The sequence below is a fragment of the Hibiscus syriacus genome, unplaced genomic scaffold (assembly GCF_006381635.1).
Source record: "Hibiscus syriacus cultivar Baekdansim isolate YM2019G1 unplaced genomic scaffold, ASM638163v2 tig00112221_pilon, whole genome shotgun sequence".
In the NCBI taxonomy this organism is placed as follows: Eukaryota; Viridiplantae; Streptophyta; class Magnoliopsida; order Malvales; family Malvaceae; genus Hibiscus; species Hibiscus syriacus.
This window is the reverse complement of record NW_024063271.1, coordinates 732,352-758,319: the sequence shown is the minus strand read 5'-3', so window position 1 is coordinate 758,319 and position 25,968 is coordinate 732,352. Positions and strand designations below refer to the sequence as shown.

The window sequence follows — 25,968 nt, the reverse complement described above, 5'->3', positions numbered from 1 at the left end:
GCGATTTACAGATTCTCGTTGCGATTTACGGATTATCGTTGCGATTTACGGATACGCGTTGCGATTTACGGATTATCGTTGCGATTTACGGATACGCGTTGCGATTTACGGATACGCATTGCGATTTACCCATACGCGTTGCGATTTACGGATACACGTTGCGATTTACGGATACGCGTTGCGATTTATGTGTTCGCGTTGCGATTTTCATATTCGCGTTGCGATTATGGAAAATCGCAATGCGAATTTGTACTATCGCATCGCGATTTTCAAGAATCGCGTTGCGATTCTGGAAACTGATTTGCGATTCTGGGGATCGCGTTGCGATTTTTATTTCGCGTTGCGATTTTGTTGGTCATTTTGGTAAATCCAAAAAAAGTTGGTTAAAATCGTATATTATAACTTTTTTTTGGTCACTGAGGCGATTTTCTCATAATATAATTCATTATTAAATATAAAAAAATTATTATATATTATTAAAATAAAAATATAATATCTTATATTATTATTATAATATAATTGATTATTTTATATAATATTAAAAATAATATTATATTATTTTAAATATTAATAAATATATTTTAAATATTTTAATAAATAATATTTTGATGAAAATGATATTAAAATATTTTATTAATATTAAATTATAAAATAAAATTATTTGAGTATTTTTCTTTAAAGTGAAAAGTTCGGAAAATGACTTACGTAAGTCATTTTATATAAAACACAAAGGAAATTCTGTTACTAGGAAAATGAATTACATTCCGGAAAATGAATTACGTGAAACAAACACGGGAAAACATTTTCCGAAAAACGAATTACGTGAAACAAACACGGGAAAACATTTTCCGGAAAACGAATTGCATAAAACAAACACGGGATTTCGGGGAAAACCAATTCCGTAATTGGTTTTACGGCAAACAACATACCCAAAAATTTCATTCCAAATATGAAGCAATTAAGAAAATACTTAAACGTGTCCTTTTTTACCAGGACCTCTTGGTCAAGGTATTGCAAATGCTGTTGGATTGGCTCTCGGTGAGAAACACTTGGCCGCTAGGTTCAACAAGCCAGACAATGAGATTGTTGATCACTACACGTATGGTTACTTGGCTAGGTCCCTTCAATTGTTTGCATGAATAATCTCGTAGTGATATATTGGCGTTTGTTTTCTTAGATATTGTATCTTGGGAGATGGTTGTCAAATGGAGGGTATTTCAAATGAAGCTTGTTCACTTGCTGGACACTGGGGGCTTGGGAAGCTTATAGCTTTCTATGATGACAACCACATTTCAATTGATGGTGACACTGAAATTGCCTTTACCGAGAATGTTGATACCCGTTTCGAGGGGCTAGGGTGGCATGTTATTTGGGTCAAGAATGGAAACACTGGCTATGATGAAATTCGAGCTGCAATCAAGGAAGCAAAGGCTGTCAACGACAAACCCACTCTGATCAAGGTCAGATCCTTCCCCTACATCCTTTTGGAAGTAATTATGCTTCTATTATCATTGATTTGAATCTTATCTGGTGAAAGTTCAAAGTTCCATAATTCTTACGTAAATATTTCTCCACTAAAGCTTTGTTAAATGAGCCTACATCATATTGAAATGACTTGGCTGAAAATTGAAAAATCTTGCATCTCTCTTACATATTTGCGCCCTCAACTTTGTTATCTTTCTGTAGTACAAGATGTCACTTTTTAATTCCTTGTTCCTTTCAGATGACAACCACCATTGGTTATGGGTCTCCGAACAAGGCAAACTCGTACAGCGTACATGGAAGTGCATTGGGTGCCAAGGAAGTTGATGCTACTAGGAAAAACCTTGGATGGCCATATGAGCCTTTCCATGTACCTGAAGATGTTAAAGGGTAAGGAGATCAGTTGAGGTTTCTATACATGCATCTGATTATGTGTTCAAAACTTTCTTTCCATTTTATGCAGGCACTGGAGCCATCATGTCCCTCAGGGTGCTGCTCTTGAAGCTGAATGGAATGCCAAGTTTGCTGAATATGAGCAGAAATACAAAGAGGAAGCTGCAGAACTTAAGTCAATCATCACTGGTGAACTATCAGCTGGCTGGGAGAAGACACTTCCAGTGAGTACTATTTACTGTCCATGCTAAAATGTATCTGACGCCTAATTCTTAGATATAGGATTAGTACTGTCTGATTACATTGGAATGAGAAACTATATTTGTGTCCTTTTGTGTTTACAATTTTTAGACATACACTCCGGATAGCCCAGCTGATGCTACCAGAAATCTCTCTCAACAAAATCTCAATGCCCTTGTAAAAGTACTCCCTGGTCTTCTTGGTGGAAGTGCTGACCTTGCTTCTTCAAACATGACCCTGCTAAAAATGTATGGTGATTTCCAAAAGGACACTCCGAGGAGCGCAATGTTAGGTTTGGTGTTAGGGAACATGGAATGGGAGCCATCTGCAATGGCATTGCCCTTCACAGCCCAGGCTTCGTTCCTTACTGTGCTACGTTCTTTGTCTTCACTGACTACATGAGAGCTGCCATTAGGATTTCTGCCTTGTGTGAAGCAGGAGTTATCTACGTTATGACCCATGATTCCATTGGTCTTGGAGAAGATGGACCCACCCACCAGCCGATTGAGCACTTGGCAAGCTTCCGTGCGATGCCTAACCTTTTGATGCTTCGTCCAGCTGATGGAAATGAAACAGCCGGTGCATACATGGTTGCTGTTCTGAACAGGAAGCGACCCTCTATTCTTGCCCTCTCCAGGCAAAAACTTCCCAACCTTCCTGGAACTTCTATCGAGGGAGTTGAAAAAGGTGGCTACATCGTTTCAGACAATTCTTCTGGCAACAACCCGAATGTAATTCTGATTGGAACTGGTTCCGAGTTGGAGATTGCTGCCAAAGCTGCCGATGAACTAAAGAAGGAAGGCAAGACTGTGAGGGTTGTCTCCTTCGTTTCGTGGGAGCTCTTTGAGGAGCAATCAGATGCCTACAAGGAAAGCGTTTTGCCATCATTTGTTACAGCTAGGGTGAGTATCGAGGCTGCATCAACATTTGGGTGGCAGAAGATTGTAGGATCCAAGGGGAAGGCGATCGGAATTGACCGGTTCGGGGCAAGTGCACCGGCAGGAAAAATATACAAGGAATTCGGTTTAACTCCAGAGGCCGTTGTTGCAGCAGCAAAAGAACTTTTCTAAGCAACTCCCTGGGGAATGTCGTGGTTTTGGGTTGGAGATTAAAACTGATGAGTGGCCATTCCAATAGTGATCTCGTTTGTCTTTAATAAGAATCAGAATCCATTTATTTTCTGTCGCTTGTGGTTCATCAAAAAGCAAAACGTAGAGCGAAAGGTAGGGGTAGAGTTTCTGTATGGTTATGAATTTGTAACTTCCTCTTGGACTTTGGAAGAGTTTTGCAATACTTGTTGCATTTAAGTTAGCTTGCCCTTTTCTTTTTTATTTTGTGTTATAAAACAGAGTTGTCTACTATTGTATTCTAGTTTATAATCAAGAACCCCAATCATTATTTTGACCAAATATGCTTGGCCTAAGATGCAAGACCAGTATGTATAATTTGATTCTCCATGAATGTTTCTCTATCCTTTGTTTCGAATAGCGGTTGAAACTGGTAATTGGTGGATATAATATATCCAGCCAAGAGAAGCATAGCTTTCATTTCATTAAACCGAATGGGATTGAGAAATGGCTTCTAGCCATTCAAAAAAAAAGTCTACAAGAAGCAAAAAACTAATGGGATCCATCAGGGAAGAAGGCAAGGTCTTGAGCTCTTGATAGGTTGGTGGTTGCTGCAGGTATTGTCCTTAATCCGGTACCCTATCTTCATTGTCTTTTACTTGCATTTTGCTAGAGACCGGATTTTAATGTAACCATTCTTTAATTTCAAAGTTGAAAAATTAAATCTCAGTTCATTGGCATGGAATTTGTGCTGTAGTGGAACATGTTTGATTTGGAGATGAAGGTACTTCAGCTTATTCCTTCCTTCAGCTGCCCACATTAATTTGGTGGTAAATGTTGTGTTGATTATTGTTCTGTGAAAACATTCAAGTACCCAAAGTATCATTACAGCTTCTTTCTGTGAAATTTTTGAGCTTCATACAACAGGACCAGGGAAGCAGAGGGTTGAACCAAAATAGGGTATTCATTGAGAAGAAATGAGAGCCAATATGAGTAATCTACAGAACCCAAAGAAAGAAATGCTTTGAGCTTTGGTTCGAGTAAATGAAGCTAAAACTAGGGTAAGTATGTTAATAACAAACATTTTTAAATGAGGTGAGCCCAAACAAAATTTTATAGTGGGCACTATTATTGGAATAAATAATTAATTGAAGAAAATTTTAATTTTAAGGTAGATATGTCATACCCTTGTATACATATGGATCCGTCATTAGTGTCGACTATGATGGGTCCAAATTTTTTTTTAGAATGAACACATATATATTAATAAAATAAATTTTTGTATGGAGAATATATAAAATTTTAGGATGGTCATCATTAATAAAATAAACAATTAATATAAATAAATTCAGATTTTAAGATATACATGTGCCTACCCAATTGTAATAATGACGAACATATAATTTTATGTTAGGGGTAATTTTATAATATTTTTGAGACTAAATTTATAAAAATTTAAAATATATATATATTATTAATAGAAATAGAAAATATATAAATTATATAAAAAAAATTAAATTTGAAAGACCGTTGCTCCATCAATTCCTGGAAATTCATCCCTAGGTGTCTTATACAAGTGGTCCGCTTCCGTTATTGCAAGTATAATGCGATGCCATCATCAACACATCTCATCTTTGGTTTCTCTGCACTGCAGGTATAATCCATCCCGTTATTGCATTTAGGCTCAAATGTATCATTGCCCTAAACTATATTATTTGTATCAAATTATCTCATAAATTATTTTTTGAGATATTTTACTTCTAAAGTTTAAATCGTTATTTTATTTATCTTAAATCGTTAATTATGTTAAAAATAAAAATTAGAGACTAGTCAAAACACGTCGCGTCACTCTTTAATTTTATTTTTTATTATCTGAATAAATAAGATTTAATAAATTAAATAAAATTAAATAATATGACAAATATACTTCTTTTCCCACCTCCACCGTATCACTACCTTCCTTTTCCCCAACCCAGCACCCATCTTTCCCCTTTGAACAAATTCAGTCGCCGCTCCCAAAGGTTTATTTCTCATTAAATATGTTTCCAGCAAAAAAACCAGGTTCAAAACTAAGTAAAGGGTAATTTTAAGTCTCATGGAACATAACATCCAGTTCACGTCTCAAAGTTTAAATGAGGTAATTTCTCACTAAATCTGTTTCCATAGTGATGGGTGTTATGTTAAGAAAGAGCTTGAGCATTTTCCAAGAATTTTCACGGATACTAATGGATTTAGCTTCGGTTATATTGTCAGCCATCAGATTCTCAAGCCTACGATCGTTTTGTCTCCGTCGCCGTCACCGCTGCCACCACCATCACCACCAAGCACCTGCTAATCATCATCACTACAAAAGATACCATAATCCCATGTCTCTAATGGTTGTTCCCACTTGAAAAACCATTCGTTTTTTTTATCTGTTTTCTTTTTACTGCATTTCAGAGTTCATCATGGTTTTCTCTCTCTGGTTAGTACTATTTTTATCACCTTTCTTTCCATTGATCTCAGTTTGTGTTTCTTTCAACAATCAAGTCATTGACTCATTAATGGAGGGACGAGTTCTTCACTCATATTTTTTCAAGTCATAGCAGCAAAGACTAATAAACTTATAGAAGCAGAAATCTATGTGCATTGATTGATAACTTTCATTTATAGACAGGATGTTATAATACAACAGTCATTAGATATCTTAATATACATTTAAACTTTGAGGGAAGCTTTGCTTACATTTTGGTCATGGTTATGTCAAGGGCTAAAATCTGGAGAAATGGAATTAGGGGCTTTTGGAGAAAGACTCGTTCATTCATCTATTTATTGGTTATATCAAAATCATGAGATAGAAGCGGTTCTGCAAAGTCAAACCTCTCCGATGAAATTTAGTGATGCTTGTGCTATCAAAGCTGCAGTTGAAGTAGGGGATGGGAAAAGAAGGCTCTGACGGTGGAGATGGGAAAAGAAAGTGGAGGTGTGGTGGGGTTGGGGGCAGAGGGGTAGTTCTGACATGTTATTTATTATTTTTAATTATTTTTTATTTATTTAGATAAAAAACTAAAAATTAAAGGATAATATGGTATGTTTTGATTGATTACTATTTTTTTTATTTTAATAGAATTAACGGTTTAGTGTAAACGATGTAATATTTAATTTTAGGAAATAAAATATCACGAAAAAATACTTTAAGAGATAACTTATTATATGGTGTATTTTACGAGTCAATAGTGCATTTAAGCCTTATATTTATTGGTCATAAAAGTGTTGATGGCATTTGCTTAAGAGAAAATAATTTCAGTGACAAAAAATGCCTTATAATATACGATTTTAACCAACTTTTTTTGGATTTGCCAAAATGACCAACTAAATCGCAATGCGATCGATAATTCGCAACGCGATCTCCGGTATCGCAAATCAGTTTCCAGAATCGCAACGCGAACTTCGACTATCGCAATGCGAACTTGGACTATCGCAATGCGAATATGTAAATCACAATGCGATAGTCGAAGTTCGCAATGCGATAGTCGAAGTTCGCGTTATCGCAATGCAAATTTGGACTATCGCAATGCGAAATGCGAATATGCGATAGTCGAAGTTCGCGTTGCGATTTATTCCAAATTCGCAACGACTGGTGGTATTGCATTTGTTTCTTAAGAATTTTCTCTAAAAAGATAGTATTCGCGCGGACGTGTCGAAGACACGTATTACCACGACCACGACCACGACCACGACCACGACCACGACCACGACACGACACGACACGACACGACACGACACGACACGACACGACACGACACGACACGACACGAGACGAGACGAGACGAGACGGACGGCGGCGGTGCGCGAGAGTCCCCCTTGTTCTCTATCACTCAACAAGGAAGTGGGAAAGCCAAGCCTTAAATATCATTCCCAATAGTGTTTCCAATAGTATGTGAGATTGAGCATTACCAACACTTGTTTCCAATACAATGTGATTATTCAGGAAACAATTAACAATCATGCACCTTAAAACAACTGAATCAACAACCAATTGCATTAGTATTATACGATTAAATATGTCATAATTAAAAGTCAATCTACAATCAATCGTAATTATTGCAATTTTAAGCAAAACATTCAAAAATAATATCACTATTTAAGGCTCAATCCCACATAGTATTGGGAACAAGTGTTGGTAATGCTCAATCCCACATAATATTGAAAACACTATTGGGAATGGTATTTAAGGCTTGGCCTTCCCACTTCCTTGTTGAGTGATAGAGAACAAGGGGGACTCTCGCGCGTCGCCGCCGCCGCCGTCTCGTATCGTGGTCGTGGTCGTGGTCGTGGTCGTGGTCGTGATAATACGTGTCTTCGACACGTCCGCGCGAATACTATCTTTTTAGAGAAAATTCTTAAGAAACAAATGCAATATCGTCGTTGCGATTTTGGACTATCGCAACGAATTTGGAATAAATCGCAACGCGAACTTCGACTATCGCAACGAACTTGGACTATCGCAACGAATTTGGAATAAATCGCAACGCGAACTTCGACTATCGCAACGAACTTGGAATAAATTGCAACGCGAACTTGGACTATCGCAACGAATTTGGAATAAATCGCAACGTGGACTTCGACTATCGCAACGAACTTGGAATAAATCGCAACGAATTTGGAATAAATCGCAACGAATTTGGAATAAATCGCAACGCGGACTTCGACGAACTTGGACTATCGCAATGCGAATATGTAAATCGCAATGCGATAGTCAAAGTTCGCGTTGCGAATCTGGAAACTGATTTGCGATACCGGAGATCGCGTTGCGAATTATCGATCGCATTACGATTTAGTTGGTCATTTTGGTAAATCTAAAAAAAGTTGATTAAAATCGTATATTATAAGGCATTTTTGATCACTGAGGTTATTTTCTTTTTGCTTAATCCAATAGTGTCCCATGTGGCTCACTACAATATCTCATGAAGATTTCAGAAAAAAAAATTCATTCATCAGATTTCATAATTCATTCCTCATCGGTACATGTTTTATTTGTTTACAATGTATTAGATTCTACAGGTGACTTGTCATTTCTAAAAACTTCAACAGCTTTATACAGGTGGCTAAGTCTATAGTAGCTATTAGGAATTGGTCTCCCTTCTCATTAAATTTCTCGTACTTATCACATGCCTTCCCTTTCACCATATTATTTCCCATTGTCGGAACAATCTTTAAGTTCGAAAACACTACTCGACTATGTTTGGAAAAATTCAGATTTTAATTTTGAAAATAAGTTTTGAGTTGCTATTAATCTTTGGGTTAGGTAGGTCAAATATCTAAAAATATATTTAAAAATATTTTTTTAAAAAAATAAATTTAAAAAGATGAAAATTAACATCCTTTTTATTGGAAAATTAAGAATTTAAGTGAAAAATTGGTGAAGGACCATGTATATTGGAAAATTTGGTTCCAATGTAAAAAGGAATTATTACGAGATAAGTATTTTGATAGATAATGAGTTTCAAATATATTATGGAGTTATTATGGGATATGTTTATGTTAGTACAATACTAACATAAATATTGTTATGAATTTGTGATTTAATACAGATTGTGATTGATTTGTAATCGAAGCAAATCAAATATAAAAGGGCTTATTGTGGACAATAGTGAGGCTCATATATTTTGAAAGACATAAAGTGTCAAGGTGAGTGCAATACATGCATGAAATTATACATGGATGTTTTATACATCATCAGGAACATTTGCGATAAGTCGACCTTGTTTATATCGGCATGATTTTATATCATTTTTATAATTTGACATTGATATGTCAGAGTATGAAATTAAAATGCATTGATCATGAAAAATGTGATATTTTACCATGAATGTTTTTGGGTATGAACTGCCCCATTGTTAAATATTGATAATATACTTTGCCATGGATGAATCAAATAAAATAGACTGTATGCCCAAGTAAGTTATTGAGGGACAGGGTATAGTTGGCATGCCATAGAGTCCAGCAGCAGGCTGCATACGGGATACACTAAAGGATACCTAGTGTATATGGTGGGTACGACCTTATGTGCCATACGGGACTGTACTTAAGGATACCTAGTACAGATGGTGGACACGACCTTATGTGTCATACGGATTAGCACTACGGTGCTTATATTTGACTCGTGTACCCAGGGTCCTCAGGGTTGTATCTTGGGCTATAGGCTATGGTTTATGGTTTATTGATTAATAAATGGTAAGTATGCAAATAAGCTTACGAGCTTATGAATAATGGAAAGTATATTGATAAAATAAGCTTATGAGCTTATGGAATTTAAATGGTAAATATTTTGGTAAAATAAGCTTACGAGCTTATGGGATAAATGGTAAGAGATTTTATATTATTTTGATCATGATAAAATATTGGATATGTTAGTGAAATGATTTTATGGCATTTTGATTTGGACATTGAAATTCATGCATGAATTGTATTGCACTGTATATTGTTTTAATTGCCTCACTAAGTATATACTTAGCGTGTGATGATTTTCACGCGTAGGTAAAAAGCCAATAGTGAAATAAAGAGTTCAAAGTGAATCAAGCATCGAGGAGTACATTGCAATATCAGTAAGACATCCTATGATGAAATTTGATTTAGATAGTGGCATGTAATTAAAAATGTTAAATTTATTTTGTTGAATAAATTTTGGAAATTTTTATAATGATGAAAGGTTAATTTTTATGAGATTTATATGTAATTTTCGAAAGTTATTGTAGCAGTTACTGTAGTAGTATTGTAGCATGAACAGAAACCACGTTTTAAGCAAAATTTACAGTATGTAAATGGAGAACCAATTCCCTGCTATAGGGGAATCGATACCCCCACTATTCACTGTTACTATTCACAGGTATTGTTCACTATTCATAAAAAGAAAACCTTTTGAATTAAATTAGTATAATAAAACATAATTTATATGATATGATATGATATTTTTATAATATCAATTACCATTTTAAGAAAATAAATTTTAAATCACTTGAAAAAGTGGAAATGGTTTTAAGAAATTTGGGTGACATCTATAACCTGTATAGGTATAATTATACGGGTTATGGGTGTTACAACTTGACTCGATGAAAGTGACTTAATTCACTCGGATTTATTTGAAAATGATGTCCTCTAACTATGTGAATTAATGGAAATTGAAAATCATTCATATTAGACGTAATTCCATTTACTCAAGATGCATGACAACATTACCTTTAATTATTTTTAGAAAACTAGAAAACAAATGCATGATTTATTAATGCAATAGTAATAATTGACATGTACAGTATGGATGAAATATCAAATGTAATATAACAAATAATAATAAAAAATGACACACTTAATATTTATTTTAAAATTTAAAATTTGGTGGGATATCTTTTCACTCGTGTGTCTTAAGGAATCACAATCCAGGTTTTTGGATGTTTTCTCATAGATCACTCTTCGTTCTAGAAGTTACCACAAAATAAAATATAATTTATTTTTATTATATATAAAAAATCAAGTGTGAAAAAAGCGTACATTTATTCAAAATAAAACATAATTATGTACTCTTAAATATTATAAGATATAAATAAATAAATAAATGATGTAATATAATTTTTTATTCGAATAACACTTAGAATGGAACTACAACTTTTTGGAGGTGTTCCATAGGCTAGTCAAACAATAAAGATTTTATAAATACTAAAAAACTTAAAATATCATCTTTATTAAAAATAAAATATACCTATATAATAAAGTAATAAAAAGGTCACATTTAATAAAATATATGTACATCTAATATCATATCATATCATATCATAATAATTCAATATTTAATATTTAAAAAATAATACATTAAAATATAATATGTAAACATATATAAAACTAAAATAAAGTAAATAAAAAATACAAGGATGGAAATAAAACAGATGAAAGTATAGGGATTAAACATGAAAGTAAACCAAAAAAAAAACCTAAACAGTGATCAAAACGAATAACTTATAAATTATCAGTTGAAATAAAAAAATAACAAAATAGTAATATAAAATAAACAAGGACTAAATCATTAACGCAAGTGTAAATTTTCCCCAAATTGAAAACCTTAGAATTTGGGGAAATTTTGACCTAAACTCCTAATTTAAGAATAGTGACCAAATTACAAATTTAGAAAGTTTGGAGCCATTTTCCATAAACCTAGAAAGTTTGGAGCCATTTTCCATAAACCTAGAAAGTTTGGAGCCATTTTCCATAAACCTAGAAAGTTTGGAGACATTTTCCGTAAACCTAGAAAGTTTAGTGGCTTACCTTGTAATTAAAACATTTTATTTTATTTCACAAATCCTCGCCTATTTCTTCATCGTGGTCGTGCCTCTGTTCCTCTTCTCTTCTTTTCCTTTTCTTTGCATGTGCGCCACTGTCCAACTTTAAACCCTCATCGCCCCATCTGTAACACCTAAATCCTACGGATTCGAATTCCACACTGGACCATCGAAGTGGTTAACCCAAAAATGTTTCCTTTAAATCATACTTAAAAAAATATTTGTACAAGGTATAAAATCATAAACAATGTAAAAAAAGAGCCCCCAATTTAGAAACTCCATAAATAAATTAAATAATTAAAATATTATAAACTGACTCATTTCAAATCATGATTTCTACATGCCTACTAGGTTGTCATCACTGTACTTTGGTACTCCTCCGATGATGTTTTGTCCCATCGCACTTTGCGAAACCTGAAACCTGCGAACAGAAACACATTCTGAATTCTGTGCTCGCAAGCCCCGCGTCACACAATACCTCTAACATACTATATGCATTCATTAAATGATCATGCTGACAAATGAAGACATATGCATACGAATACACTAAAAAACATGTTGAGGTAAGTCTAGTGGTATGGTCAGAGGAATTTATTTGCATCTTGGGACAACACGATAGCTTACCTCGTATATGCAGAAGTATATCAACATACATGATATAGGTCTAGGAATGGGGTCGGAGGAATTTACGTGCATCTCAGACAACACACTAGCCTATCTAGAATGTGATATCTTCGGAGTAATAATCGAAATTTATGTGCATCGGAACTTAAGGCCATTAGTCTATCTCGGATACTCGAGAGGTCGGGGTGAGGTCCATAATTTATGTGCATCGAAAGCTCACATCCCAGAGCTAGTCAAGCATAAGGTACGATTTCAAAATTTACGTTTATCAAAATTCGTACGATCCAGAATTTATGTGCATCGGATGCGTACCCGGTTAAAAGATATACGGATATCATAATATAACACATAAGTCAAACGTCATAATTCTAGAGTAACTTGGGTGTCCTGACCGTTTACCAAGCATCACAGAATGACCAGTCTTATATCTTCCTAACTTGCTTGATTTCTATGTGTAATTTAAGTTATCTCGATTGTTTTCACTTGTATCGGATACTTAAAGCTTATATGTTCTCAAATCACCTAAGCCCGAACACTCAAATCGATTGAACCAAAATACACAAAAATCACCAATGGTATTTATATTGAGACAACAGTGACGATACTGACCCTTGGGTATCGATACTCACCTTGAGTATCAATACAAAAACTAGCTTTAATGGTTTGAAAAATACCTCAGTATCGATACCCCTATGGGGAGTATCGATACTCTACCCTTGGTATCGATACTCCCTTGAGTATCGGCACCAAAAATGGCTACTAGAATCCTTAACTTGTCACCGGTATCGATATATTCACAAATGCCTTGTTTTTACACTACTCAAAGTACATTATCGGTACTGTTCTTCTAGTACCTATACTCACGACCTGAAGTGCCCTACTTTGGGTACAAAATGTATCTTAAACTAACATGTTCACCCCACTAAGTCTCGTAAACGTTATTAGAGTTTTATTTGAGATCTTAGAGGTCAAAAGTAGTTACCTTTCATGCTTACGAACATCAAACATAGAATTTACAATGGATTACTTGTGCATGCTTCACGAACCCAACCAACCAATCATGCATATCAAAAGGGCTACAAAGAGCTACATGTGGCATATACAAACTAGAATCGGGTTACTACAATTCACTTATTGGGTTATCTGTTAACTTGACGTTCTACTCATATTAGTTAATTAGTGGTGACACTATAGCCATTATCATTATATTTTTCCTCGATTCACCCTTGAATTAGGGGGATGATTGATATACTCTTGTCATTCATAAGTAACACACATAGGCTATTTTATTCGTTGAGCCCCATAAGTGTAAATTGGAAAGTTTGGCCCCAATTGTATTTTAGTAGAATTCGGGCTTGATACTAGATCTAATCGATATTAGATTCCTCACTCTTGAGTCTATTTGACATCATGAAGTTACTCAACCACTTTAGGAATTGGTATCAAGCCTTTGGTATGTATACTCAATCTTTGGTATGGATACCAGTCCTCTGGTATGGAGACCAGTTTTTCGGTATGGAGACCAGTCCCTCGGTATGAAGACCAATTTTTTTTTGGTACGAAGACCCAACAGTCTCGAGATCGAGTATCTAGTCTCGATACTAAGCATACAATATTGATACTACAACCCTCAGTATTCGATACCAAAGGGCTGGTATCGATACCAATACTCCAGTATCAATACCGAAGCCCCAGAAAACTTTGTTTTCACCTCGAACATGAAAAATATCGATACTATTCATACAATATCGATACTATCGCTCATAATTGTTTTACTTGGAAAACACCCCAAACTTATCCCAAACACTTATTCTAAGGTCTAAGTTGATTATTAAAGTTTATGGAAGTTATAAGGGGTCATTAGACATTATGTTTACACTAGAATAACATCCAAAATCCATAATAATAAATCAAGAACCCAAACCCCACATGCTCTTCATACCCCATACAAGCAAGCACACTCATTTAAATGACATGCAAGTAGCAAGGAATAGTTATAGTGTGTTACCTCAACTCCTAGCTACCCAAATACCTTTCTAGATCTTCAAAAAACCAACATTGTCAACTTCTTGCCTTTATGGGGAGTTCTTGCACCATCCTTCCACTAACCAAGAGCCACAACTATAAATTTCGGATAAAAGAAAGAGATGAAGAAAGGTGAAGCCTTTTTCTTTTGTTCTTGCTTGGTTGAAGAGAAATGAAGAAGAAAGAATGAGATGAGAGGAAGAGAAGTGTTGGGAAAAGAACAGGAAAAAGAGGTATTCATATTACCCAAAATATGCAATGTGAAACAAAAAAAATCTTCCCCAAATCAGCCATATTTTTCTTTAATGGTACAATTACACTCCAGGTCCTCATGTATTATCTTTAACATTAAAATCCCCTTTTTATCTTATACAAGGCTAATTTCTTACCCGATTAAACTCAATGCGAACCAATAGACCCTCATGCTATAATGAATATATTAAATAAATTATTGGGTCGACACGAAACTAATAGACCAATATTCATGGTGTTATACCATCTTCATCCAATTGACAAGGTAGGTCGTCGATTAACGACTGAGTATCCCCCGTCGAACCCCGACCGTTCACGTTATCATTGAGCTATGTTGGGTTGCAAAACCCGTGTGTTCGACTCATAAAAATCATCTGATGCTATCTTTTTCTGGCCTTTCAAGGCCACCGAGAGGTCAGACACTCACTGGGGAAGGCTCGAAAGGCTTGGGTCACGATTGAACGACGTTAGTTATTTTATCGAGGTGTGTCTCTGCTCAGTGCTATATTCTATTAAGTGATTGCTTGCCTATTTGATTAATTGGGAAATGATTTGGAAGCATGTTTGATTGTACAAATTGACTCTGTTAAATCCGACAAGGATAAATGTCATGTGATGTATGTTGATTTATCGGAATTGAAATACATGTTGTGCATTCATGATATGTGATTGTGTGGAATTATCGAAATTGAAATATGTACTTTAGAATATTTGGTTATAAAATATTATTATTCGGACCAGATCAGACATCAGATATATGTTATTCGGATATATTTTAATTGGATATGTATGTCATTTGCATGTCATTTTGGGATGAATTTTGATAGGAGAAGTTCAGTGTATTCACTCGACGGGGTAAATGTCATTTTCGAATTTTGTGGCCTCTACCTTTCTGGTAGACCCTACTTCATAAGGTGTGATTATAGATAGTGTGGTTTTCGGAACCTACTCTTTGGATGTTGTGACAAGAGTATGGATGGGTGCATAAGCATTTGTATAAAATTCGAATTATGTATATCATTGTTTGACTCTGATTATGATTTATTATCGGTTAACTTTAGAGCATGAATATTTTGATTAAATTATACTATGTATTTGTTTGTGTTTTGGCTTCTTTCTGCATGGAGTTTAGAGACACACTAAGCTTTATAGCTTACTCACTTAGTTTCTTTCTTTTAGATTTTCGTCTCTAGGAGAATCAATATTTGGAGACTCTCAAATGACATTCAGAATAAAACTTTAATCAATATGAAATTTTTATAGACTTTTATTTATCGAACATTAATTATAATATTTTAGGGTTTGTTTTATTACTTGTATTTGGGACTTTGGACAATATTATCAATTTTGGAATGCTATGCATGTATTAAATATTTAGTATTCATATTGGATTTTTCTGGACTTCTATTACTTAATATTTATTGTATTTGAAATTGAAATTGAAAATGAACTCGATCTTTAAATCGTTATTTTAAAGTTTTAAATAAAAAAATGGTTATGTGAGGGACAAGTTTTAATACGACTCTCCAAATTTGACATAGTTCCTTCTAGGTCAGATTGAGGGGGTTATAGCAAGAAATTAAAGGCTCAAATTAAAATAATACAAACTTTTAATTAATAACTGAAATGTGGTCATTACAAATATTGGAGGACTAAAAGTTCTAATAACCTCCCATTCCTAAAACCAACGGCTCTTACTTGAATCAGATCAAAATGACAATGTTTGAAGGATTAGATATAAGCCAGACATTAGGGTTTTGTAACCCTAAAATTCATTTTACTCTAATTTTTCTCACCGCCTCTCTCCCTCAATAAAAGACTCTTAAATGAGAGAACTTAAAACTCAGGAACTGAATAAGTTAGGGCTTTAAAGGCATCTTCGTTCACTCATCCACCTCAAGCCAATACTAAAGACAGAGTAAAAACCCCGTTTGACTCTATACGAACAACCCCTTTCATAACCAAAACCTGAAACAAAACTGAAAACCTCCTAAAAAACCAGTTGCCCTAGTTCTAAAGGGGTATGGTGATTACCTTCAGTTCTTAGAAGGTTCTTTGGCTTTTGTCGAGCAAGGGTGGACAAAGCTTTGAAGAAAATCTGGTGACTTCTCTCACTTCCATATGTTTTCCTTATTAGTTTTGAATGGCTCCAACCTTCTCTGATTTTGGTTTCTCTTTGTTGTGGGTTTTCATTTTTTACTTTGGGTTCTCTGGTTTTTTTGTTTTCTCCTCACTTCAAATTGTTTTTTTGTTTTGTTTGAATAAATGTTCTTTGGTTTTTTTCGATCTAATCTCCTTTTTTTGTTGATGAATCCTCCCCTTCTTTTGTGTTGGTTGTTAACCTCATTTTTATTCTCTTATTTCCTTTTTGATGGAATCAAGCAAAATGATGATGTTAATCCAACTCCTTATGTGATGGAATCGAGCGAAATGGTGATGTTGATCCAACTCCTTATGTGATGGAATCGACCAAAAGAGTGATGCTAATCCAACTCCTTGTATGATGGAATCAAACAAAAAAGGAATGTTAACCCACCTCTTTATGGGATGAAATCAAATCTACAAAAAGTTGTCATATTTCAGTGACAATTGAATTTAAAGTACCAGAAGGTAATGAACTAAAGGTCTTGCATTCTTTGTTTAGATTCATTTCCTTCATAAATGAAGATATGAATTAATTCTTTATTGAAATCTAGTTTTTTTTCAACATAGAATCTTTGCAAACTTTCTGAGTTCTTTTTAGATAATGTTTACTACTATGGAAAAAATCATTGCTTCATTTATTTGACGTGGCTTCATTTTGTTCTACCAGTACTGCATCTATCATTTGGGTTCCAGTTTTCTATTTAAAAAATAATTCTACTCGAGAGTCTTATGAATGGCCCGAAGGACTTAATCACCATGCTTGAAAGACTTACTAGTGACCTGAAGGATTTAATCATCATGCTCGAAAGACATATCGATGGCCCGAAAGACTTACTAAATTTGGAAATTATACTGGGTAAGAAACTTTGGAAATCGTTTTCTTACTTTTTGAAAATTTCATTTTCTAAAAATCTTAAATGAAAACCTTTGAAAATCACTTTCTCAAATATCATACGAAAACACCATGCCCGAAGGTCTTATAGATGGCCCAAAGGACTTGTCATCTTGCTTGAGAGAATGACTGATGACTCGAAGGATTTAATCATCATGCTTGAAAGATTTACTGATGGCTCGAATGATTTGCTTATTTTTGAAAAAGTCTATTGGGTAAGAAACTTTGGAAACCACTTTCTTACTTTTTGAAAATTTTATTTTCTAAAAATCTTAAATGAGAAACTATGAAAATCGCTTTCTTAAATATCATATGAAAACATCATGCCTAAAGGTCTTATAGATAGCTTGAATGATTTATCGTCTTGCTCGAAAGACTGAAAGATGACCCAAAAGATTTGATCATCATGCTCGAAAGACTTATCGATGGCCTGAAGGATTTAATAATTTTGGAAGTACTCTACCATTTAATAAATTTGAAAATCGCTTTCTTACTTTTCAAAAAATTCATTTTCTGAAATTTTTAAATGAGAAACTTTAAAAACCGCTTTCTCAAATACCATATGAAAACTTCATGCCTGAAGATCTTATAGATGGCTAAAAAGACTTATCATCTTGCTCTAAAGATTAACAAATGACCCAAAGGATTTAATAATCATGCTCGAAAGACTTATTGATTGCCCCAATGACTTACTCCAACAAGAAATCCGTGAGAATAAATTTTGGCTTCTTTAAAAATTATTTGAAAAATAACATATTGGTCAGGTTGTAATATCCTAAAATTTTGGTAATTGACCAAAATATAATTTTTGAAAGTTTAGTGACTAAAATATAAACTTTAGAAAAGTTTAGGAACCAAAGTGTAACTTTTATAAGTTATGTATTTTGACCCCATAAATGAATAGTTTACACCTAAGAATAACGTTTTTTTTGTTGCTCAAATTTTTTCGTATGGAGTTTGTATTAAAAGGTATAAAACGATCAAGTTTGGGAAAATTTCAGATAATCAGATCAAATTGGATTTTTGTGAAATTCTGACGTATGATAAGTAAAGGTTACTAATTTCATTTCCATATTTGAGATTGGTAGAATTGAACATGGATCACTGGGTTTAAGATTGATTTTTCATGTTAAACCGGGACCGTTGGATGAAAATGGCAAGATTATAATTTTTGGAAAAGTACAAGGGCAAAGTTAGGAAATATGAATATATTTGTTCATATTTGACTTTGAATGATTATATTAACACGTGGTATGGTAACTATCAAGAATTATTAAGGGTAAATTTATCATTTTCCATTAAATGAATTTTTAATTCATTTTAGCCATTAAAATGACAAATGTCTTATATTTTTTAAGAAATTTCAAGAGTTCTCCTCATCTTCTTCAACCTTTTCGTGCAATCCCCTAAGTTATGAAAAATTTTATTTATCATTTTCAAGCCAATTATTAGGAATTTGGATGAAAGCATGAAATGGAAAATTAATCTGCATGAAATTCTGTATCATTTGGTACCATTTTTCCATACTTAACATGCTTGAAACCTTGAATTCATAAATTGGGTAGATGAATGGGAGGTTTGATTTTAATTTTTTTAAGGATAGATTTTGATGTGGTTGATGTTGTAGAATAATTTACATGTTTGTATGATGATTAGAAATGAATATAGATAGGTCCAACCAAAGCTACGGTTTATGTATGAAATTGAGTTTGGATTGGTTTTGATGTGAAAATGATTGTATATGCATGGAAATGATGCTTAGAGGTTGAATTAATGCTTGAATCAAGTTGGAAATCATGGAAATTCTAACCTTTCATATTCGGCCATAGTAGAAAAAGTAGGGAAAATTATGAAAAAATTTCCCTAAGGCTAGAAATGTTATGTGAATGATTCTACATGCTTTAGAATGTTTTTAGACCAATTTTAAAGTTTCTACAACTTTAGGGACCTACTCGTATATTGTGAAAATTTTGGGATTAAAATGGAAATTGTTCAAAAGTTGATGTATTAAGCTCGAAGGCATTACTGTAATACTTTATTTTATTAATCTAGGGTAAGTAAAAGACAATATCTGTTTAAATATAACTCTCAACCTTTTGACAATGAACACTCACTCCCCTATCATATATGGTGCTCGAACTTGAGCCCTCAAGTAATAACAACGATTCATTTACCACGAAGGCCACTTGGTTTGTGCCATTGTTGGAATACTTGAATACAATGTTAGGTTCTTGGATTGACATTGAATGACAAGAGAACATTTTGAATATTTTGGAAATGTTGAGTTGAATTCTAAAAGAGTTCATTTTAATGTTGAAATGTGAGATTTTGAAATGTTTCGCCTTCCTCAACTTGATCACCCTAGAAAAGAGCCAGCCCCCATATCAGTGTGGCAACTTGTCAGCTTAGACTTCCATCTTTTGTAGAATAATATGGTCATCTTGTGTAATCATGTCCTTTTTATATCCTTTTTTGTTTCTATCTTTTGTCTTATTTTTTTGGAGCTTCTTTATCAAAATCTCATAAGAAGTGTTCTCTCTTGAATTTTTGTTGTGGTCAGGCATACGGTCTTGACAATCCTTTTTTCCCTTATTTAATTGCTCAATCAGAGTTGTTTCTTTAGGACCCTTCTACTAACAAAAACAAGAATGATTTACTTTTCGAAGGTAAGCTCTTCTTGTCTTCATATTTTTTTATTGTCATTCCAAATGGCGAAGTTCTTTCTTTATGTCTTCTGGATCTAAATATTTCTATCTCAACACGGTTTGGGTTTTGGGTGATGACTCAATGTTAGTATTTTCATGGCTCTTCATTATTCCAAGGTATTTTGACTTTCGATGGTCTTATCCTCACGGCATTTATTAAACATCTCACGATATCAACTTGAGTCAATAGAAGTGTTATCGGATTATATTATTTTCATCTTACTTCAATTTCATAGTTTTGTGGGTTTTCTTTATGAGGTCTTATAACTATAAGGTCACTTTAAAAGTGATCAATACTTCTAACATAAATACTCCGAATCTTTTTTATGAATTGAAATATTAGAAAATCCCAAAATAAACCATTCCTCCTTCTTATTAAGGAGATCGTTTGTTTTCTAAATGATTATTGATGTTAATAATGTCACAAAGAAATGAGAGAAGTTTACTCTTGAGTGTTCTAATCTTTCAGAATTTATTGTTTGAAAATCAGATAATGTCTTAATTGCTCCTGCATCGCTTATATTTCTTGTTTTTACTTCTATTTGTTGTTTCACTTCTTCAATTGAGGTAGAATGGGCTTCATCATCTTCAAGGACTTCCTTTATTCACAAGGGACTGTCGTGTTTAAATTTTTTCTTCTTTCTTCTATTTTTAGAATTCAAAATAATGAAAGAATTTTAAAAAACAAAATGGTGCCCCTTACTTTAGGCTCACAATTGAAAAATTACAAAACAATAGTTCATTGGGTATCAAACAAATTAAGTACTCTTTTAATTCTTCAAGAACTATATCCCTCTGACAAGTGTCAAGACTAATGCTAATTTTGAGGCGTAGATTAATTAAAGAAGCTAGAGTGTTTCAGGTTAGCTTTTATGGTCAAGATCTACCATTCTTGTTTATGGTGTTCATTGATATGATAAAGTAGTTATTATGCGCATCTCCTGGAAATATTCATTAGTTTCCAAATTTCGTAAGTATTTTTGGCTGGTATAACTCTTTATCAAGAGATGTATAAAATAACCTATTGTGTAATAACAACACAATCTTAATATTCAATCCGCCTTTACATGTTTTCAACTCGAATCCTCTTTTGGTTTCAAGATGTCATTCAAAATTTTTATCCTGAACCCTCTTTTTATTTTCCTATCATGCAGTAAAGATCTAATTTTTTTTTGCAAATAAATGGATTAACCCTGAGAGGCAAAATGAATTATAAGGGTAGTCTATTTCACTTTGAAATCCATGTATGAATAGAAGGGACTTTTAAGGCATGTAATGTAGGTTAGGGCTCACGGTTATGAAATAAAGGGATGAATAGGCTCAAACAAATATTTAAGGGTAATCAAACCAAGGATCAATTCATTATAATGCCTTCTATCTTGCTTTTGCTTGATTTGAATCTGCTTGCAATATGCCTTTTATGTTCTCTTTTTTATTTTTTCCTTTTCATTTTTTTGAATCCCTATAGACAACCTATTCATGGTTTTTCACCCTAGAGTTCATTTGTATTTATATACTTTGGTATATTTTGATCTTCTTGTTGAATCTGGATCTTTGAACTAGTTGTAGTGGATCAACCTCATGGTTTAGGAGTCAAATGAGTCATTTTATTTTGAGGAATTCATTACTTGTACTTATTTTCCTCTTTATTGATGAATTTTGAACTTCTCTTTGATTTGAATACATTATTTGTTCTCTTTATTTGCAAAAATTCAGTACTTCTATTTGAGTACACATTATTTCTTGCATTTGGACCATCTTGTGTTGTTCTCGACTTGATTTAATCTTCAAGTAGCTTTTATTTGGTCCACCTTTCAGTATCTTGTTATTTCTCACTTTATTTCACAAGGACTTGTCTTTGTAATAAAACTTGGATTGATAGTCTTCACTCATGCGAGCATGTTTCCTTCACCTTGCCCCCTAGTGAGAAGGGTGATCCTTGGTTAGGGTTAAATTAGAAGAAAAATATTCTAGGCTCAAATGGGGACAACAAAGGATATATTTTTTTTCGTTTTGTGAAGGGATAAATAAAGGTCATTCATCATTTCTACACGGAAGACCTTGCAAAAGAGGTATACCAAGGGGGATAGATATGCAGGGTTAACTTTATTCACATGAAAACAAGTAATTAATGCATGATATAATTATTTCAAAAACTTTATTTCTCTTCTTATTACTTTTAGCATGCCCCAATTATTCGAGCTTGTCTTCAGAAAGTTAATTCAAGATGCCCTATCTTGTTTTCCTTGTAGGAAGATTCACATACGGATGGACGTTTTAAATTCAATGTATTTGGGCTTTATTATAGTAAAAAATGTTGGTTTTACGTATGGAAAGACGATGGTGTGACTTTGAAGTCATATCTTTAGGAAAATGTAATGTTATGATGAGATTGAATCTACCTAAGAAGGTAAGAGTATAAGGGTATGACTTTGAGGTCTGAGAGAGAGGCAATGTCAGGATTTGGCCATTTGGTAGTGACAATTATTTTGGGTAAAGAAGCATTTGATTTTACTTTTGGCTTTGGATGGGAACTAAAGGTCTAATCTTGCCACATGTCAAATATCTATAATTCTTGAAGAATTAAAAGAATCTTTAATTTATTTGATACTAAAAGAACTACAAGGTTAAAACTTGTTTTATTACCCATAACCTTAGAAGGTGGCCTAAGTTCAATCACCAAACAATTATAAATATATTTAAGTAAATAAAGAAAAAAAAAGGATAAAAACAAGTTCAAACAAGATGAAATGCATTTTAATGTAAGTGGAAAAAAGGTTCATGATGGATGAGATAGCCTTCTCCTGATTCACATCAGAATACCCTACTATTCTCAAAGGTTAATGCCCCTGAATCAATCAACTATTAGACCTTACACGTCATTTCCCCACAGTTCTCGATAGTGTGCCCTCAACTTCCTATGTGGTAGCTATACATTGTGTTAACATCATAGACATATGACTCTTAATCTTCAAGCGAGCTTCCTCCTTATTCTCTTTAAGCTTCTATTAGCCAACAATTCATGTCTATGTATGCAACTACTTGATTAAAAAAAAACTTTTCCTCTATTCATGAAAACTTTCCAATGAGATAGTCATCCGTGGATCAACACCTTTGTATCATAAGGATACAATACAAAAAGGATAAAAGTAACACACATAAGAAACAGAAGAAATGAGTTAGTAAAAGTAAGATAATTGATAAAGATAAAAATATTATTCAAAGATGAATATATAACCTACTCTATAATGATATCTACCTAACATGCTTTTATTAGATGGCAATCCTACCCGAACATGCTTTCTACCCGACAAGCTTTATTTCAAGAAATTAACCCTAACTGCTTGGTATCTAGTTCATAAGCTTTCATTTAGAAAGAAATGTAGTCTATGAAAGAAAGAATTAAGTTCAGAGTCGTTCCTCCTTTGTGTACATCTACCTTGGTACCTATTGATGTACAGATGTTTAACATGGTTCTATCAAGAATTCAATTTGGATGTAAAGGATAGGTAGGGTACTGAAAAGCAAGTAGCGGATCACTTGTCTAGGCTAGAGAACAAAAATATTTGTCATGACATGAAGGATATTCAAGAGGATTTCCCTGACAAGAAAATTTTATTTGCCGTGGCAGTGCCATGGTATGCTGACATAGTTAACTTTCTTGTTAGTGGTATTATGCCTCCAGATTTATCTAGCAAGGGAAGAAAAAATTTAGACATGATGTACGTCATTATTACTGGGATGAAACATTCCTATTCAAGCAATGTAGAGATCAAATCATCCGACGACGTGTCCTCGAAGAAGAACACAAGGAGATCCTATTTCATTGCCATACATCCCCGTGTGGAGGGAACTTTTGTGGGATAAGGATTGCTGTAAAGGTTCTTCAATTCGGCTTCTATTGGCCCACCTTATTAAAAGATGCACATGACTTCTACAAGTCATGTGATCGTTGCCAGCGCACTGGGAATATATAAAAGATAAATGAGATGCCATGGAAAAATATTTTGGAAGTTGAACTCTTTGATATATGGGGGATCAACTTTTTGGGACCCTTCCCATCATCCTTTGGTGTGTACATACTCTTGGTAGTAGACTATGTTTCCAAATGGGTTGAAGCTATGGCCACACCTCGCAATGACTCTAAGACTGTGCTGAAATTCTTGCACAAAAATATATTCACGTGTTTTAGAGAACCACATGCAATTATCAACGATGAAGGTACTCACTTCGACAACAAATTAATTGCCAAGGCATTGAAGAGATACGGGGTACGCCATATAATTGCCACGACATATCATCACTAGACTAATGGGCAAGTTGAGGTCTTTAGTTGTGAGATCAACTAGATTCTTGAGAAGATGGTCAACTCGAAGCACAAAGATTGGTCATCAAAGCTTGATGAGGCATTGTGAGCCTACCACACATCATTCAAAACACCCCTCGGAATATCACCATTCAAGTTAGTATATGGCAAGACATGCCAGTTGCCCTTGGAATTAGAACATACAGCTTTTTGGGCCATCAAGAAACTAAACATGGATGCACAGCTTGTTGGAGAGAGAAGATTGTTGGAGCTAAATGAGATGGACGAATTTAGAGCTCAGGCGTATGAAAATTCCCGCCTTTATAAAGAAAAGACAAAAAGATGGCATGACAGAAAAATTTTGCCTAGGTAATTTTTTCCTAGACAACAAGTACTGCTCAAAAATTCAATATTCAAGTTATTCCCAGGCAAGTTGAAGTCTAGATTGTCAGGATCGTTCATAGTGCACCAAGTACATAGCCACAACTCAACGACTCAAGATGTACAATGGAGCACCCATTATGTGTGATAAATTGGTGTCGTTACTCAATGATGCCCAAGAGTTTACCCTTCTTCCCTAAGCAAAATTTGTTGCCTAGGTAACAAAATTTGTGGTATGTACATAAATAATTTATTTTTATTTTATTTTGCACCAGTTGTTTATTTCTATTTTAATCTCTTATTTTGTCTCTTTTAGCAGCTAGGGTACACGTGGAAGCATAGGGTTCACGCTCACACATGGAAGGAAGTTAAACACTAAAATATTGGTTTTGGCGGCACTTTTGAGAGGGAAACAAATCTCTTTCCCATTATTTGATTAATTTTTGTCAACTAAAATATCTTCCCATTTAACACCATATCTCTTCTCCCTGGGCATTATTACCGATTTACCCTCAAGAAACCGCCAACTGCCCATCTTTTTCCTCCAAAATCACTTACCTTTATCTTTTACCTCTCACCGTTTCTTTTTACTTTATTCTCCATCTTTTCTTTTATTTTCTTGGATTTTTCAACCCCATAAAACCCTCTATAGTTGCCGTAAAAATCACTTGTTTTTTCATTAAAATCTGTTGTTCATGGCTCATTCGAAGAATACTGGTGCCTTTACATCCTTTGTCGCGACTACACGCTTCGATCACTTCCAAACTACCGAGGATGAGGCAAAGTTCAAGTCTCTACAGACACAACAAGTTTACTTGGAGGACGTCTTTGTCTTCCCTGAGGATGGTGATAAACTATTTGGGTCGGAAGTAATCGAAATTGTCTAGAAGCATAAGTGGGAGAAATTCTCCCGGTACCAAAAGGTGGTGGCGCCAGCGATGGTCTGAGAGTTTTATGCCCAACTAGGTGATTGATCACTTGTAAACGTATATGATAAGGCAAGAAAATTTGTGCAAGTATACACAGTCGAATCAAGTAATAAAGGGTAAGTGAGTTATCGTCTCTTCAGGGATTGGTAAGGGTTTTGATATTTTGCCACAACTATAACTAGGTGTCACGAGCTAGTCCCTGAATTATTTTTAAAACA

The 25,968-nt window shown here is 34.1% G+C and overlaps 1 pseudogene; it reads left to right on the top strand.

Moving 5' to 3' along the window:
* Positions 1–977: 977 nt before the first annotated feature.
* Positions 978–3,185, top strand: LOC120175978 (annotated as a pseudogene).
* The last annotated feature ends 22,783 nt before the right edge of the window (positions 3,186–25,968 follow it).